Below are 18,934 nucleotides of genomic sequence, written 5' to 3' on the forward strand. Positions count from 1 at the left end.
CAGGCTAAACAACCCCAGTTCCCTCAGCTGCTCCTCATAAGACTTGTTCTCCAGACCCTTCAACAGCTTCATTACTCTTTGGATGCGCTCCAGCACCTCGATGTCCTTCTTGTAGTGAGGGGCCCAAAACTGAACACAGTATTCGAGGTGCGGCCTCACCAGGGCCGAGTACAGGGGCACGATCACTTCCCTACTCCTGCTGGCCACACTAGTTCTGATACAGGCCAGGATGCCATTGGCCTTCTTGGCCGCCTGGGCACACTGCTGGCTCATGTTCAGCTGGCTGTTGACCAACACCCCCAGGTCCTTTTCCACCAGGCAGCTTTCCAGCCACTCTTCCCCAAGCCTGTAGCGTTGCATGGGGTTGTTGTGACCCAAGTGCAGGACCTGGCACTTGGCCTTGTTGAACCTCATAAAATTGGCCTTGGCCCATCGATCCAGCCTGTCCAGATCCCTCTGCAGAGCCTTCCTACCCTCAAGCCAATCAACACTCCCGCCCAATTGAGTGCACCCAAAACGCCTGAATATTCCATACTTAACACAGGCACAGAACAGGGTCAGAAGGTTATCCAGACTGTGTCCAGGTATGTCTTGCAGTGGTATCAGCCAACTCCCTCAGCACTTGCAGGTGCATCCCATCAGGGCCCATGGACTTGTGTGTGTCCAATCTGTTTAAATGCTCCCTAACCTGATCCTTATCCACTAAGGTAAGTCTTCCTTTGTCTGGATTTTCCCACTGGTCTCTGATTGGATTCCTGAAAGCAAGTCTTACCTGTAAAAACTAAAGTAAAGAAAGCCCCCAGTACATTGTTTTTCCCATCTCCTGTGTCACCAGGTTCCCTGCCCCATTCACCAATGGGCCCACACTTTCCCTATTCTTCCTTTTTTGCTGATATACCCATAAAAGCCTTTCTTGTTACCCTTCAATTTATTCACCAGATTCAACTCCAAACGGACTTCGGCTTTCCTAGCCCCATCCCTGCATGCTCAGAGTGTGTCTCTGAATTTCTCCTGAGCCACCTGACCCCACTTCTACCTCTTGTGCACTTCTTTTTTATGTCTGAGTTTTGTCAGGAGCAACTTGTTTACCTATGTAGGCCTCCTGCTTGATTTCCAGCTTGTCAGGAGCAGACCATTCTTGATCTTGGGGGTGGATCACCTTGAAAATCAACAAGCTCTCCTGGACCCTTCTTCTCTTCAAGACCATTTCCCATAGGATTCTTCCAAGCAGGTCCCTGAACAGGTCAAACTCTGTGCTCCTGAATTCCAGGGTTGTGATCTTGCTTTTTGCTTTTTTCCCTCCTCTCGGGATCCTGAACTCCATTTCATGGTCACTGCGGCCATAGTTGACCCTGACCTTCACATCCTTGACCAGTCCTTCCTTGTTTGTAAGTATGAGGTTCAGCAGAATGGAGCTCTTTGCAAAGAGGGGAACTCTTTGGCTCCCTGATTAATTCTGTCATCAAGTTGTCATCAAAGCACTCCAGAAACCTCCTGGATGGCTCATGCTTGCTCTGCTGCCCCTCCAGCAGATACCAGTGTGATACAAGTCTCTCATGAGGACCAAGGCCTGTGAACATCAGGCTTCTTCACATTTTTGAAGGAGGCCCCAACTACTTCTTCTTCCTGATCAGGAAGAGGTACATGCTCAGTCTTGAAGAACAAATCTATTCCTATTTATGAAGCTGACAGTTTTTACAGAGAGGAGCTGGGTCTTTTCACACCTTCCAAGTCTGTGGATGAACATTTGGAGAAAAACAAATACTCCTTGGCTCATAGCAATGGTATCCGAGTCCTGGAGTAGTTTGCCTCTTGCCGTTGCAGGACAATGAGTTCTAAGATGAGATACAGTCAGGTACATTCACATCAGCGAAGCCCTGGTCATTCTTATTTTACAAACTAAAACCATGTTTTGTAACTGGTAGACTTTACACAAAGTCCATTTCAACTCATGAAGTAAGTGTTTTACATAAGAACATTTCTGGGTTTCTTTTGGTTTGGTTTAGTTTACAGCAACTCTAGGTACTTAAACAGCGTCTTTAGAAAAACAAGAATGGTAGAATTTTAAATTGACAGTGGCACTTTACTGACCGTAAATTTATGTTCATACAATGCATTTCATCCTGAAAAATTACAAAATTTAGGAATTTCAATTTTAAATTTTTTAAAAGCCCTATTTAATCATCTCACATCCCCTTTCACTGAAATGTAGACTTATCCATAGGATATGAATGACTGGTTAGCTTTGCACAGCAACTGTATGCAACAGATAAGGAAAGGAAGTGAATCCAGTAAATAAATCCTTTTCCATAGTGCATTATAACTGGGAGGTAAACAGCATGCAAATACTTACCCAAGACAGGAATGGTGAACGTAGCGACACTCTTAAGAGATTGCTGTGAAATGTATAAATAACCACTCAGTAGAACTTCTGCTTATGCCCTACGCACTAGGTCTACAGACCACTCTCCTGGCAGACCTGGATTGAAAAAGGATCAATGCAGCCACACTAAGAGCTTTCAGATGTTTCAATATCAGAGATTGCTGTGGTTTATTAAATAGCTATCAGGTAATAAAGACCAGTGAGGATTATATGCACTTTGACTTTTCTGAGGTGAGGAATTAAGATTAATAAATCTAAGCAGGAGCCTATAAATTTACCGTTACAATTAAGCACTAGTTTATTAAAAATTTATATAGTGAAAAATAATATTGATGATTTTATTTATGTCTGAGCCCTAACTGACTATCATTGTGAAGCTTCTTCTGTTTGCTATTCTCAAATAGTCACTGAGGGTGTTTTGTAAAAAGTGGGGGTTTGCCTTATATATGGTGTTTCATGTTTTCAAACAAAGAAAAGGTATTCATACTGAAATAGCTACCTAAGAACTAACCAGTTTTGGAACTATTATCCTTTGGCTCCACAGCTCCTTGGGAGTTACAGGCTGCTCCCGGTACATAAGCCGTACCTTTTGTCAGCAAAACTCATTCCCACACACCACTCACTGTATTAGTATAGCCCATGTCTGGCATAGCTACCAGTGATATGACTGGTATATCAGTGGTATATACTGGTATATAGCTACCAGTACTCTCAAGTGACTTTGCCTCTGTAATCCAGCTGTCTGCGTTAGCAGTATATTAGTGGTATGTATACGCCCACTCAGAAGATGCCTTCACCCACTATAATCCTGCAAGCTAGATTCACACTTCTGTTTTATCTCTCGGTTGTATTCTACAGGTAAGGACTTAACAGCTGAGAAATTCATGAACGTGAGGAGAAGTATGACTCTTACATTAACCAGAAGTGATTACCAGCAGCAGCACACAAAATCCTTATGTGGTAAATCAGTGGCAATGGCTGAGCTAGTTTTGCTGTATTGCTGTGCACAAGGGTGGGAACACATGGAGCAAAGTCAGACTCCAGTGTGAATGTGCTGTTCAGGAAAAAGCACAGAACCAGCAGAATGAATGCTGTGGTCTGTCACCATTTCAATACAGTGACCTTTACAAGCATTTCACTGTGTTGTTTATCCATAAGACAAATGACTATCAGGTACATATATTTCAGCAATTGAGCTATTAACCAGTAATAAAATACTACTGAAGACATGCTTAAATAGTAATGTGTATTTAATGTTTCATAAATAGGAACACAAGAAATGTGCTACAAGGAGAATTTTGAGTCTACTTAAATTTCCCCATCTACTGCCTATTTTGGCTTAGTGGATCATTGATATGCAGATAGATGGAACAAATTGTGTCCTGAAATTTAAGTTTTTAGATTTAGATTTTAAATTATTGGGAGTGACATAAATTCTGATGGGAACACTAATTCTATCTCTGTAAAATTAAGATAAGCAAAGTAACTTTTTTGCATATACAATCTTATTATTGTCTTACCAAGATAGAAACAGTGACTGTGACTTGTTTAGGGAGATCAGTGTGTCCAGGAGGGCAATAAACATGATAACAGCAGAAGGCTGTGACTACGTCCAATTAGATTCAGTCCATATGAAAACAAATCCTAATGCGGAGGCAGAATTATACAGGGAACCTAGGAGAGAAAAAGCTATCCTACACAGGACATTATTCAAAATGTTTCTAGTGAAAAGCTTTCCAAAGGTGTCAAAAGTATACATTGATTCAGCTTCCTTCCACAAGAAAAAAAAGCCAACAACTTCATTGTGGTAGTGCTTTAGAGAGGAAACTCTCTAAAGAGAAACAATGAAGAACAACTGAAAGAGAAAAATGTTTGAAGACAGCACAGAAAGTATTTATTAGCAACTTGGGTCAAATGCATAGCACCTGTCCAAAAAGATTTTAGGAAGACCAAAATAAAGTCTGCATGGCACTACAGGGTAAAAGAGGATGTTAGAAAGAAGAGGGCATCTTTAAAAAGCCAAAGTCATGTTTAAGGAAGGGTAATGAAAATTATTTTATTAAGGTAAATAAAAATAACTATAAAACTCTGGCAGTTAAAAACACAAGGCAGCAAAAAGAGAATTTGAGAAGCACTTGCAGAGGGTATAAACATATATATATACACACATATATATATATGCATATTTAAGCACATTAAGGAGGAGGAAGTCTGTCAGAGAGTTTGTAAAGCCAGCAGATGACTGACAGAACATAAAAGATCTCCCAGAGATGATAAGGTTATAACAGAAAGCAAACAATTTTTTCATAGCTGTGTTCACCATGGACAGCAGAAGGAGGTTTCTCAAGTTGGAATCCTTTCTGAGGATTGCCTCTGCCTTAAAATGAAGTCAAATCAAATAGAACATGCAAATAGATTCATGCAACAATGAATAATGAACAAAAATATAACACTAGGGAGAGATTACATTTAACTTAAGTTCATCTGGCTTGAAATTGCATGACATCAGAAAAACTGGAAGGCATCAAACCTGATGGCAAAATTTTGACAGGGTTCAGGAAAAGATTCAGGGAAGAAAAGGCCAGAAAGCCTCACACATTTGAGAGACGAACTACTCTAGAGCAGAAGCAGTGGAAACACAGATACAGTAAAATCATCAATGCAGTTTTCTGAAGGAAAGACATTCCTTGCAAACACAAGAGTTCTTCGGGATATTTGATATGCACATGGACAAAGAAGGTGGGGTTGATACAGCTTATCTTAGTTTTCAAAAGGCACTTGAGAGAGATTTCATATGAAAAATCCTTTAAGAAACTAAACCAGGTAAGCTTAAATGGAAAACTAGCAGCTAAACTCTACTGGAAACAAAGAATTGAGTTGAAGGACAAGTTTCTGCACTAAAGAAAGGTCAGCAATGTTCCACAGTGTGTTTTGGTCTCACGCTATTCATCAGATTTATGAATGCCCTAGAAAAGTAAAAAATAGTGAGTGATAAAGTTTACTGATATTTGCTATTGGGCAACAAAATTAAAGATGATGCCCTAACATGAAGAAAGGCAGAAAGACCTTTCAAGACTGAATTAGTGATAAAATGATGAACTTTCATGCAGACAAAGTAATGCACACAAATAAACCCCAATCCTAATTTTATATACCTAATGATAGTCTGTGAGGTGGCTTTTACTACTTAAAAATGAGATTTCAGGACTATAATAGATAGTTCCATGAAAAGGTCATCTCAGAGCTCAGCAGAGATAAAAAAAGCAAACCAGATGCTAGGATTTATTAGGAAAGGAAAGGAAAGGAAAAAGCTTAATGGCATAATGATATTTTCTACTGTATAAATCCATAGTACATTTCATCTTCAATGTTGTGCAGGGTTTGAGTCTTCATCTTAATATATAGACTGGAAAACTTCTAAGGCAGGTGACATTGATAATTGTAAGTATAAATGGGAATGATGAAGCTAACAAGGAGCTTTGCCTCTCTTGGCAGAGAGATAAGCAGAACAGGTATGATAGAAAGATATAAAATTGCAAATGGAATGGCAAAAGTGAACAGGAAACAACTGTTCAGTATTTTTTCTTTAGAAGAACTAAGAGACATTAAAGAAAACTAGCTGGTACAAAATAAACAAAAACCCTGCTCCTCTGCACAGCCTGTACTTAGCATGGAATGCTTTGTCCCAGGACATCACAGATACATAGCAGTCACTAGGATATCAGAGGAAATTTAACAAATTCATGGGGGAAAGAAAAAGTCCATCTATGTCTGTTAAATACAGAGAGACCACATCTAGGTCTGAATGGCTTTGTGCCAAAATGCTGGAGGCTGGAGAGTGTCCTTAATAAGTCTCACTGTGTGGTTGTCCTGTTCTCAGTCTTCCCTAAAGGCCAATGTCAGAGACAGACAAATTGTGTGGGTGAACCTTGGGACTGATATAGAAGAGGCTGTTCTTAGCTGTGATATGATAACCTTCATAAATGAACATTTCAGGATACACAACCTTGACTGCTGTACAAACGTGCCTTTAAAAGGTCTAGAAATTTCTAGCCATATCAATATATAAGAAAAAACCCCACCAAGCAGTATACTGATTTAAAAGAACAAAAATGAAGAAAGCTTGAAAAGCTTTTTGCCTACAGAGGGAATTAAATATTTTCCAACTCCTCTCCCACTATTTGATGGAACTGTAGGCTACAATTACATTACAGACCACAAACAATGGGAAACTGTGGCACCCATATCAGCAGACTAAACAACGCTGTGTAGTAGTAAAAACATCTCAAATGTCAGTGTTACTGTAAAGCTCTAAGATCTTCAATGGCCAGTGGCATTAAATCTTATTTGCAAGTTGCATAACAGCAAGCTTAGGAAATTTCTGCCATGAGTGTGACAGCTACCACAGCCAGGCAACCTTAGGAAGATGGACACTTCTTAAAAAGTAGGTTTTTCCTTGCTGAATTATAATGCAACTTTGTTACATCATTTATGTACTCTAACTTTTCCTTTAACTGCCTTCTTGCGATTATCAACTTATTAAAATAAATGTAAAAGCAATTTCTCACTAGGAAAGGATTATAACTAACAGACAACTGGTGGTGCTTTTTGCCTGAAGTAATAACCAAGTTTGAGAAGAACTTATCTTAGTTTAAGAAAAAGTTCTGATCATCACCTTGATAGCCAAGTAAGATTTAAATCTATTAGACAGAAAATAAGGTTGTACCATTTTAGGACTACTCTTGTCAGAGAAATCAATTTAAAACAAGGGTGGTGCTGTATTTGCTGAGAAACTTTCTCAGCATTCTTCTACTTTTTGCACAATTGCTACTTGGTTTTCTCCCTTTTATTATCTTCTTATCACAAGAGTATTTGTGAATAGCACAACGCAACAGATTTGAAAGAGAAGAATGCGCAACACATATGAGATTGCTATGGAAGGAAAGTAAGTGGTGTCTGATTATTGGAACACTAAGAAAAATGAACTAAAATACATGAATATACTGCAATAACTCTTATCTAGCTTTTATGAAAATCATATGATATCTGTAAAAACATTTACTCACATTCTTTCCATTTTTACTTAGTACAAATTGTACGTTAGCACAGCCCTGTGTTATAACTTTCAGACAGCCTGGTATAATTCAGAGAAATGTCACTCTTGGGCATAATTTTTTTCATGTTTTCTTTTCTCAATTTTTCTGACATAACGTCTTTTCCCCGTAACTCCACCCTGCTGATAATATGACTGTGCTAAATAATCAGCTTGATTATGCACTCTTTCTACTCTATATCTTGAGCAGGCATCTTTAAATAATACCAATGTGAATGTGCGCTCTACAAACTCTACAACGCTCTGAGATTATTGTGATACAGAGCATGCCAAATTTAAAGGATGACAACTGAAAAGTAGGAATTTTCTGCAAAATCACAGGTTGGCATTACAGATTGCATGGAGACCACATCAGTGTGCATACAGATATGAAGAACATGAGAACAGAAAGAGAGTCAGACCAAAGTATCCTGTCTCCAACATTTGTTAAAGGCAGTGCCTATGGAAGAGTGTAAGAATAGGGCAAACGCACATATACAATGGTGAGGGGTGATGGTGTCCTAGCACCCATACACTTACAGCTTCCTGGATCTGAGGTGGTTTGTAAGTCCTTAGCAACCCTGAAAGTGCCTTCTGTTCTGTGAACACTGTCCAGTCTCCCACCGAACTCATTTAGCCTTTCTGTATCAGCAGCACCCTCTAGAATAGAGTCCTGAAAATACTTATGCAATCCCAATGATTTGGCCAAAGGGGTCAGCTGCTGTGGAGATACCTAAGAAACACTGTGAAGTTTAATAACTTTGAATGAATAACATTGAAAAGCTTGAACTTTTTAAAGTGGGAAAAAACTGTAAAGAAAAAGAAAATCACTTATACACAGATATGTCTTTAAATTAAATATCATGCAGCATATGTATATTATCTTAACTTTCAGCATCACAAACATTTGAAAAGGCTAATTTCAACTAAAAATGGAATCTAAATAAAACACTGCAAAAGCAGAGATAATTTGTTACTAATTATGAGATACCTAGTGAAAAGGAAGTTCTGCAGAAGAAACTATTTTCTTTTTTTTAATGCAATTAAGAATTTACAGCAGCTTACCCTACGTCCCACAGCTGATTACATGGTTTCAGAACACAGCCAAAAAGAAGATAACCAAAGGCCAAACCTAAAGCTTATTGAAGCTGGGGGAGTACTCCCTTTGATTTCAATAGGCATTAGAAAAGACTTAGAAGGAGCAACACAGTTCAGAGCATCTATAATTATTTATCCTTCTATATTTGCAGTTTGGAAGGAAAGCACATTTTCAGTTTGCCTAGGTCCCCTTCAGCAGCTTGTGAAATCTGTCTTATTTTGATGAGTCAACATAGCAATAATCAAGCTTCTAACGTTTCTGCACTATACTCCATTTCTTTTGGGAGTTACAATTTACAGACATCATGATGCACAACATAACACCATTTCCATGTGTAAGGCCTCACTCTCCTTGGTCAAACACTTAGACAATTATCATAACACTGACTTGTTAAAAGTAAATGTACTGTAAAATCTGTCATTATTAACAGAATATAAATTAGAATGAAAATAATTTGTATATAATAGTCTGAAAGAAGCACGCTAACGTGAATATTCACATCCAAACTCGATAGTAAAATTGTGACTTTTAAAAGCCTCTTCAGATAGAGGAGGCAATACAGACCGCATCTACTGAGGAGCTTAAAACAGTGCAGAACATGGGAATACTTCTTGCTAGCAGTATGTCTCTGAGAGACAGCATATACCACCTTTCTTCTGTGATCTCCAGGAGTCTTCTGCTGCTACCTGGGTAGACTTTAAGACTGTGACCCATAAAACCTAAAATAGCTTTATACTTCACTACCTAAGAGAATTCTTCCTTCTCCATGCCATATTACCATAGGCGCCATTTGCAGAAACCTTTGTATTTCTTTCCCACTTCATAAAGAGAGCTGCTGGCAGGATGTGCTACAGAAAGGGGTCTTTGCCTTGAAAATAGGAGCACATCGCACCAAACCAGAAGGGACCTTTTGGGTCACTGAGTCTGTTCCTCTGCTATCAGAGGTCTGTAACTTCTTTATTTAATGGAGTATTTTGCCTTCCTCAGTATCTGAATCATTGACCATCCAAATGTACTGCAGTTGCATTGACACTGTCAGATGGGTAAAGCAGCTGAAGATGCCTTGTAAGCCTGTGTTACAGGACTTGAAAGCTTTTTGAATCTCGAGACTAATGATTACCTGACCTGCAGTAAGATGGAAGTACTGCTGCTTTAGCAAGGCAAACCTTGTTAAGCCTTCATGGTATCTCATCCGATGTTAAAGGTATTTACACACGTGCGCGCGCGTGTGTGTGTGTGCACAAACTGCATAGCTACACAACAATAAGTCTATCACACAGCACTGAGTGAATGGGATGCCACAGGACAATTCCAAACTGCTGCACTATCCTACAGCTTCTCCTCAGCTCCTTCATCCTAGCCCAGTGTTGAAACAGTGAAGAAAAACAGAAACACAGAAGTTACTTGTAGGAACTAACAAGCATGCCTGAACCAAGAAGAATGATCCCTTCTCCCACATAATTCATAGAATTATAGAATCATAGAATATCTCAAGTTGGAAGGGACCCATAAGGATCATCGAGTCCACCTCCCTGCTCCTTGCAGGACTATCTAAAACTAAATCATATGACTAAGAGCGTCATCCAGACACTCCTTATTCACTGTTTCCATTAGATTGGTAGTTATTAGAGCAATGCTGGAGTTGCACTAGCAAAAAACTAGCTTTATTCATACACATATAACCCTGTAAGCCTTCACAATGGAAGGGAGGAATTTATTGTGCATATGCTCTACAAGTTCCACAGAAGCAACAACTAGAAATGTTCAGAGAGAATTTGCTTTATAAATATGTAGTTTGAGATATATGGCCTATGGATATATGTATATTTGCTTTATATCCATTAAAACAAACCAGAAATGCCTCAAGGAAGTTTAATTTTTTGATACATGCATTCATGCCAATGATGTTTCATTGATTCATGCTAGTTATTATTATGGACAAGTGCAAGGACTGCAGAACAACTTAACTATTTTAAATATTTCAGTATCCAATTAATAGTATTTTCAACATTCTGTATACTCACATAAAATACTGCATTTTCTATCTAGCAAATGTTGCAAATAGGCATGCAAATAAAATTAATGAAAAATGATAGAATGTGTGCTAACAGTTATTTGAAAAGCAAGCATAGTATTAATTGCATAGGCTGGGTTTTTCAAAGAGTGAAATACCGGTGTACAGTTTCTCTGGCATTTGACATCTCCACAAGAACTCCACAGGCACTTTGTTCCCTTTGACTCCTGAAGGCACAGTTGCACATTGAATGTGTAAGCTTGCTAAATCAGATTTTCCCCATTAGAATCCTCCCGTTCCAAACTCACGAAGTGAGTGGCAGGATCTTCCAACCCACCGGAGATGTCAGCATTCACTGGATATGACTTATAAAGTTTAATTAGCATTTGCATATGCAAGAATAAGAAAAGCTTCATTGGATTAATCTATTGAAATGACTTTTTTCTTTAAAAATATTCTTGTTCTACAAATCAATGCCCAGGAAAGTGACTAATATAAATACAGTACAGGTAAGAGGGAAACTAAGCAGGTAATAAACTGCCATCTGAAAGGTGTCTGATGTTGTACAATGAAAATGCGTAGAATAGAAATTGTATTTGAGAAAATTGGATCACTGGGAATCTACCACTTAGAATCTACACTATCTTGAATCCATACTGTATAATTTCATATTTCAGCTCCAAATGTGTAATTAGCAAGCCATTTTCTCTCTCTTTTATATCCTTGCTTTCAAGCAAGAGTTGTCAAAATAAGTGGATCAAAAGACATTTTTAAAAAGGGAAAACAGCAAGTTGTGTATAAGCCTCACCACTCCATCATTTCCTCTGTGTTGGCCATCTGAAAGATATAATAGGAATGTTTTCTTATTCTTTGTTAAAAACCTAGCCTACTTCTGGCACATTGCACACAAATGAAGAACAAAGAAATGCTAGTAGGTTCAGCCCTTCTTCTATTTTCATTTGTGCTTAGTAACAGAAAATGGATTTGCAACATGATTTAATAAATTTCTGTTTGGAGTCTACTTTGTTTTGTTTTGTTTGTTTGGTTGGTTGGTTGGGTTTTTTTTGTGCCTAAATAGAAGAGAATAAAATAATTTAGGAACACTAGCATGAAACTGTAATCTCAGAGTAATTCTGTTGTCTTTCTCTCCTGATATCTGGGGTTTAGGCAGCCCGCAGAGTATTTAATAACAATGCCAGAGAAATATCACACAAACACAAAATTAGAAGGAAAAAACACTGCATTGATTGATTTTATGACCTCAATTTTTACACTGATAAAGGAGGCTAAGAGGACTTCAGAAGGTATTTCTAAACAGTTTTATTCTACAAGAATGATTCACTTCATTTTTTTAACAGAAGTCTTTGATAGACATCTATATAGACTTTGTCCATATAGATTACCTGCAGATGTATAGAAATACAGTTTGTTCTAGCAAGGTGTGAAGAAATCAACACTCTCCTCATATAAGGAAAATTTTCTGTCTATTTCTAGTCTGTTTCTAGTTCAGCTAGCATTTTGTTTGAAGGCCATTTCTTATATTGTCGGGTCTAGACTGCCTACATTTCCTTTAAATTTTTTAAGAAGAATCTATCTGAAAGCATTTAATAATTGATATGTTTAACTTTCTTTCCTTTGGAGATAGACTGCCATGGCTAAAAAGCTGACTTAAGCAGTGTCATCCTTGCTGCTCTTGAAACACCTGAGTTACTCTGATAAACAGAAGGTAAGTAAAAGCTCATTGCAAATATCCATAAACAAGAACAGTCAGATTTCAGGATATAGCCAAGTACTTACTTAAGGTCCTTCAGATGTTGAGCCCTGTGAAACATGAATTTTATTTCCCTGATTACAAAAACTGCTCATGAGTGTGATAGAATACATGGATGATTAAAAGGATGGATAGAAGGTAATATTTTGGCACAAAATCTATTTTATAAAGGATTATTTCATTATCTTAAGAAAAAAATCCTCAAGACAAACATTAATCATTGGTTAGTCCCTCAGTGAAATGAAGCAGCTGACACGAAAGCAGATTTCTGCTGGTGCCATTCGGAGCAGACGCTAATTTATGAAGCCAAAGGACTCACAGAGGATTCTGGACTGTCCCAAAGCCTGGATGACCGTCTCCAAAGTAGGACTGGGGGAAATGTCTTTAGGCTGTTCTGGACTGCAGTCGTACAGACTATTTATGACAAAACCCTACCTAGAGAACAAGGCGCTGTGCTCCCTTCTCCCAGGGAAGTACGTCATGGTAAATTTGCTTTTGCATCTTGAAAGAGTAGGGAGTGGCTATGTAATTTACTAGTGCGGTAGTAAGAATGACCCCAGCGTCCCACTGTAATGACTTCTGGCATTTACGCCCACAGAAGGATCGGACCTAATTAGGTTTATTGTTTAAAGACAAATCAGTGCAAGGTAGCTTACTGCTACTTTTGCTCCTGGATGACATGTGGGAAGGAACATCCCTGAAAGGAGTAAGAACTTTCGTTAGACATGAAGAGGATATATAAGAGAAATAAGGCTAAACTTTTCTCTTTAATTAGTGACATCTTACTGACACTGGCTCAAACTAGAACCCAAATACTAACTTCTGAAGTCAGGGAACATTGCACTGCCCACACATTCTGCTGCTGGAGTCTACATAAAGGATAAAGAGATCTCTTTGCGCAATGGAAGATTTACAGGTTGACACCAGTGAACAGAAGGCAGTCACTGGATGATTTTATCAGCTATCCTGGCATGACACTTGGTGTTTCGCTGAAACTGTGCTTACCGCTAAGAAAATACAAGTCACTGTTTCAGACTTCAACGGTACAGTGGGCAGACATTAGGGCTACCATAATTATTTAGGTGCACGTCACACATGAGCACAACACAAATGTAAACCCCGCTGCAATTCCTGTATATTGGACACTTTGCATGGGAGTGGTAGGATAGAAATATGGCAGGAGTCTGTTTAAAAAGAAAGGCTGTGGATGAGTGCTTTTCCTCAGGGCACCTTGCAGCATTTTGCCAACTTCCAACTCCACAGCTCTCTGCCAGCCTCAGCAAGGCAGCTCCAATGTATCTCAAGCACTGCCTGCATTCCCTGGTGGTTAGGGAAGAGTGCTGCAGAGTGAGTCGGAAAACCAAACTGATGTCTGGAAGACAAAGCAGCCTGGGAGAATGGTAACAGCATCCTATAGAAATCCATGCATCAGTTTTTAAGGCTGAGTATCTTTAGCTGTTCATGTTTTTCTGTTATGTGGTTAACATAACTTTTGTAATAAGCTGCTTATACTTGAACATTATACATGGATTTCCTTTTAATAACATGACAATCTTGTCATTTACAATAGATGCCGTACTGATAATTAGATTTTTTAAAGATATCTTCTTCTCTCTCTTGTCTTGCTGTCATAAGTTGAATCTGAATTTGCAAGAGGAAAAAAGTAAAAGATGAATATTGATCCAATAGTGCAAAACAAGTTTATTTCTGCAACTGTGAACATTTCTGTTTTATTCCAGCTAGAAATAGCATTTTACTGTCTGTTCTGAAAATCTTTATATTGTGTCTCTGTGTGGTTTCCAAGCTCTGCTCAGTGAAAAATTTAGGTACTACGTATAACTATCTAAAGTATACAAAGTAGTAAGTAAAAGGCACATACAGGTCTCCGATATCCATCTCAAGAGTTCTCTGTTGTTATATTTTCTATTCTCTCTGCACACTTATTTTACTCTATTTTCCTTTTGTGAAGCTATAGGACTTAATGCCCAAATTACAGTTGTATATCTTCTTATGTGAAGATGGCTGTAAAGAAGGCTCTGCTCTCTACTTCCCTCACTAAAAACAAAACTCAAAGCCTAACATTTCCCCACCACCATCAGGTAAACAACAAAAAAGATTAAACAGTCTGGTAATATAAAGGTAAGAAAAAGAATAAGAGAGGAAGCGACCTAAGTAGGCTCCACAGAATTATAGTACAATTCCAAAATGAAAAGTTCTACTCTACAACAACCCCAGGTACAGGGCTTCCTCCCAGCCCAAACTGGCCGTGTTATACTGGTGGTAGGCAGTGAAGAATGCACTTAAGCAATATACTTTATATGGCCGTCTAATAATCTCTTAGGTCTAAATACTGATTAAGCTAACCAGGATCCTACATGTTTCCTCAGGTTTGGGTTGGTTTTTTTTTTAACTTCATGAAAACTGTTTGCATGCATTATTTCAGCTATGTGGGAATAGCTCCTTGTGTGGAGGAAAAAGACATTTGAATTTCATATTTGACATTATTCTTCTCAAAATGAAATTACTTGTATAAATATTTTGAAAAAATTACACTCATGTTGTAACAAGTTGTTTACAATTTTTATATATTTAGATGTAAAAGGAGAACAACAAACACTAACTCTTTTGGATGGTGCATTTTGTACAGCCTTTTATAAGTCATCTCACCATTCCATTAAGAAGGAGAATTAATTTTTTCCCTCTGATCTTTGTATGAAGTCATGGGGTTACTATGGGGTACCATGTGCCACATTTGCTTGAAACACAGATGTACATACTTTTATGCTGACAGCATACACTGAAGAAATTCTAATAAGAATAACATAAAAAGTCCCCCCAATGCTCTGCTATAAATAAAACCTGATGTATTTATTTCTAAAGCATGAAGCCTAATGATGCAGGAGTTCTTTTCTGCAGGGGAAAAAAATAGTCTTTAAAGCTAAATAAACATACTAGGTTAGAGAGAAAAAAAATCATTGTGAGCAATGCAATATCAGCCTATATGCAGTGATATCATCTGCTGGAGCTAGAAGTAAATGCAATTCCACATTTTTTATTTAGAGGGAGAACCATTACTGTTGGTCTCAGATGGCACTGAAATCTGTTCACAGATGAAATTATTTAGAACATTCATCCATCCATAATGAATCATTATTCATACCATCTGATTTTCTTGCCTTCTCTAAGCCTCTTTTTGCCTCCCTGTTTTGCTCAGTTCCTAACTTAAATGCCTGAGATTGTCCTACTCTTCCTTCTGTGGAGACAGATCGGAACCAGATATCAGAAAACGTTCAGTGCCATTTCCGTGGTTTGCAACATGCACAGTGCCTTGTGGATTATGCAAGATTTACATAGGATAAACACAGGCTTCTGTTATTATTCCCTAATGAAGATTATCAGTGATATTTTGAAGAGCTAAAAATACATTTTGACATTGTTTGTGTTCCTGTAAGAATACCATAATTTCAGTGAAATTTTCTTAGTTTGCTTCTCCACACTGATACTGCAGATATCTGCAAGAAACCCCTCCTGATCTGGAGAGAGCAAGCTGGAATCCCTGCAGAGGGAAACACTTCAAATTCTGAGCCAAGAGATAAGCAGCTTTGCATATTATTTTTCAGAGTATAACCCATATGCTTTCTAGCATTCCCCAATAGTGTTAGAATTCAATATTGATTAAAATTATTGTTCTGACATCTTTTATTTATGAACAGAAGACACTACTGGATTTTGGAATTTACACATTATCTTTTACCTTTATTTTGGAGATTATAGTATGCTTGTGATGTTAAATATAGTTTATCAGATGTTTTCAGTTTTAACTGCATAATTAGCTATGTGTCTGTTATTATCCACAGTTATTAACAGCTCTAATGTAGTGGTATTTTCTCTCTGAATGCTGAAATTAAGGAGGATTACTGTCAATGCAACAACGGTGTTATCCACTCTCAGTGAATTCCCATGACTAATACTGTATCAGACTGCCGAGCTGAGAAATGGCCACTGAGAAGTGAAAGTGAATATTCACCAGGGACACTACTGTTCATCAAATGACAAGCATCAAATGGATCAAATGGATCTCAAATATTGTCACTACCTTTTGCTTCTTGAATGTTTCTGTACAAGTAAACGCTACACCTATGAACCAATTGAAAATATTTCAGTACTGAACTAGGCTTAAAATTGTGATATTCCTCAGCCATCTCCTCAGTAACATGTTGAAATCACGCTTCAGACAGGGACTTATAATCGGAAATGACTGTAATCAAACGAATATATATTTTCCGACTTTGGTTCCTGTGGCCAAACTTCTGTTCAATTGTTTGTTGAAATCAGACATGTATAAGTAGGTATGTTTTAACAATTTTTAGAGTAGGTATTCAACACGAGGTATTGTTTCATTGATTCATAATCAATGCAGATTGACAATCTGCACTATCCCACTCCAATCTGCCCCCAGAATATTGCCATTTTGTCTTTTGCTAAAAAATCAGTTGTTCATGCTTGAATGCATGAATTCTGAATGTTACCGATAATTATCTTTAAATTAACTGGGTAAACAGATTGACAAATGAAAAAACATAGCCTAATGAAAAACTAAAAAAGGATTTAGGGAAAGGTGCTATCTTTTTCACTCAAATGTACACTGTTTCAGAAAAATTAGATGATAAATCTTCAAACTTAGAATCCTTTAATCTCATTGGGGAACTTGGTTCCTCCAAAGAAAAAATAATTAGTCATTTACTAAAATCCATTTTTTTTTCCTGCAGAGCTTCATTTCTTAGACCATCATGACTACAGCATCTCTTGCACATGGAAAATTGAACCAAAATAATTTCCTTAGCATTTCTAATAGCAAGTAATTGCAAACACATTGTGTTCCTCTTTCTTTCCACACATATTTCAGCTTAAGCAATAATGTATGTAAGATGAATGACTTTGAATCACCTGTGTTTCTGAATTCTTTCCAGAGATTTATTCTGGCCGAGAACTGAACGAAGTCATGGAAAGGTATCTATTTCAATCTGCGACTACGTTAGGCTCATTATAGGTACTGTTAAATTGGATTACGCACAAAGCTGAATTTAGCGTCCTACATGACAAAACAAATAGCTACAAGTACACCATCAAGAGATTTATTTAAGGGAACTGCTAGTAAGAAGGAATGATTTAGCTGATGCTAAATGTTTCAAGAGGGTGTTACTGTGCGAGAGCACCCAAAAACAAATACGTCAGGGAGTCGTATTTTGAATGATTAGTGTTATAGAAAGGCTCACCCAAGATATTTAGAAAACAAATTATAAAATTAAATGTTATATCTAGAACAAATTGAAAAGATGAAGAAGAACACAGAAAAAGAATACAGAGACTTTTGGAAATAGTAAAATATTTTCTTGCTATTTTTAGAAAATCACATTGCTCTCCAAAATATTTTTCTGATCTCATGGCTTCATTGGGTCAGTTTGGCTTCTTTTTATCTTAATATAATTTGGACTATGGACACAATACAAATAAACACCAAGAAACCTCTGCAAATTATTTTTTTTTCTTCTCTAATAAAACCTCTTTAGTTTCCTCAGTGTAAATCTTCACTAAGTATCCAATCATGGCACAACTTCCTTAGGGGACCTTCTCTACTATTGTCATTCTTTGCACTTGAAAGGAATTCCTTCCCTCTGACCCTGCTTCTCAAATTCCCGGTGACCAGCATCTTATGACCAGCCACAACCAAAAGAGATTTACCCAATTTTCCCAACATTTTTCCTCACGTGCAAGCAATTCTCTCTCTTTCACATTCCCTCATGATTAGTTCTTTCAGATACAACTGCAGACTCGTGTTTATGAGAAAGACAAGAGATAGGAAACAAAGAAAACAGACCATGCAAATGCTTAACTTCCTTAATGCTAATTTTTTTTTTTCAAGAATGAAGTACATGGAGTTCATTAGCAGCTTTAGAAAGTGGTAGAAGCTGAAGCAGTAGACAAGAGGCATAAGGTGGCAGAGAAAAGCCACAAGCTGGATGGGGTATTGAAACACAAGCAGGTTTATGGGGCAGGGGACAGACTCAGGGAGGTCACAGCTTGAAATCCAGTCCTGCTGCCAATGTCTGTGGCTCTGTACTGCAAGCCTCATTACACTCGTTTTCTGAAATTTCTCCTCATAGAGGCATGCAGATACATCCCTGCTGCCTCCCCCCCACCTCCTACATTTCTTTCTCCATTGAAGAAAGGAAGATAAAGATAAGTTAAAAGAACAGTTGTTCATTTCTAACCATTATGCTTTAAAAGCCACTCATTTTTCCAAGGCACTTCACAGTACACTCGCAGCATTCAAAAGCAGAATGTCCTGCATTTAGCAGCAGTAGTAAAGACAGCTTCTGGAATCAGCTGTGTGACACTCCAAGGGTTTATCATCTCTGTGGCTCTTCGATCCTTCCCAGGGTCGAACTTCCCAGTGTTATGCCCTTCTGTACAAAAAGGTTAATTAATCAATACTTATAGTATACTTTGAGAGCTCATGCTGGAAAAAGGCTGCTCAAACACCAATATTATTCCATGGTGAAGCAGACATTTTA

Source organism: Aptenodytes forsteri, unplaced genomic scaffold, assembly GCF_000699145.1.
Source record: "Aptenodytes forsteri isolate BGI_AS27 unplaced genomic scaffold, ASM69914v1 Scaffold151, whole genome shotgun sequence".
NCBI classification, from domain to species: domain Eukaryota; kingdom Metazoa; phylum Chordata; class Aves; order Sphenisciformes; family Spheniscidae; genus Aptenodytes; species Aptenodytes forsteri.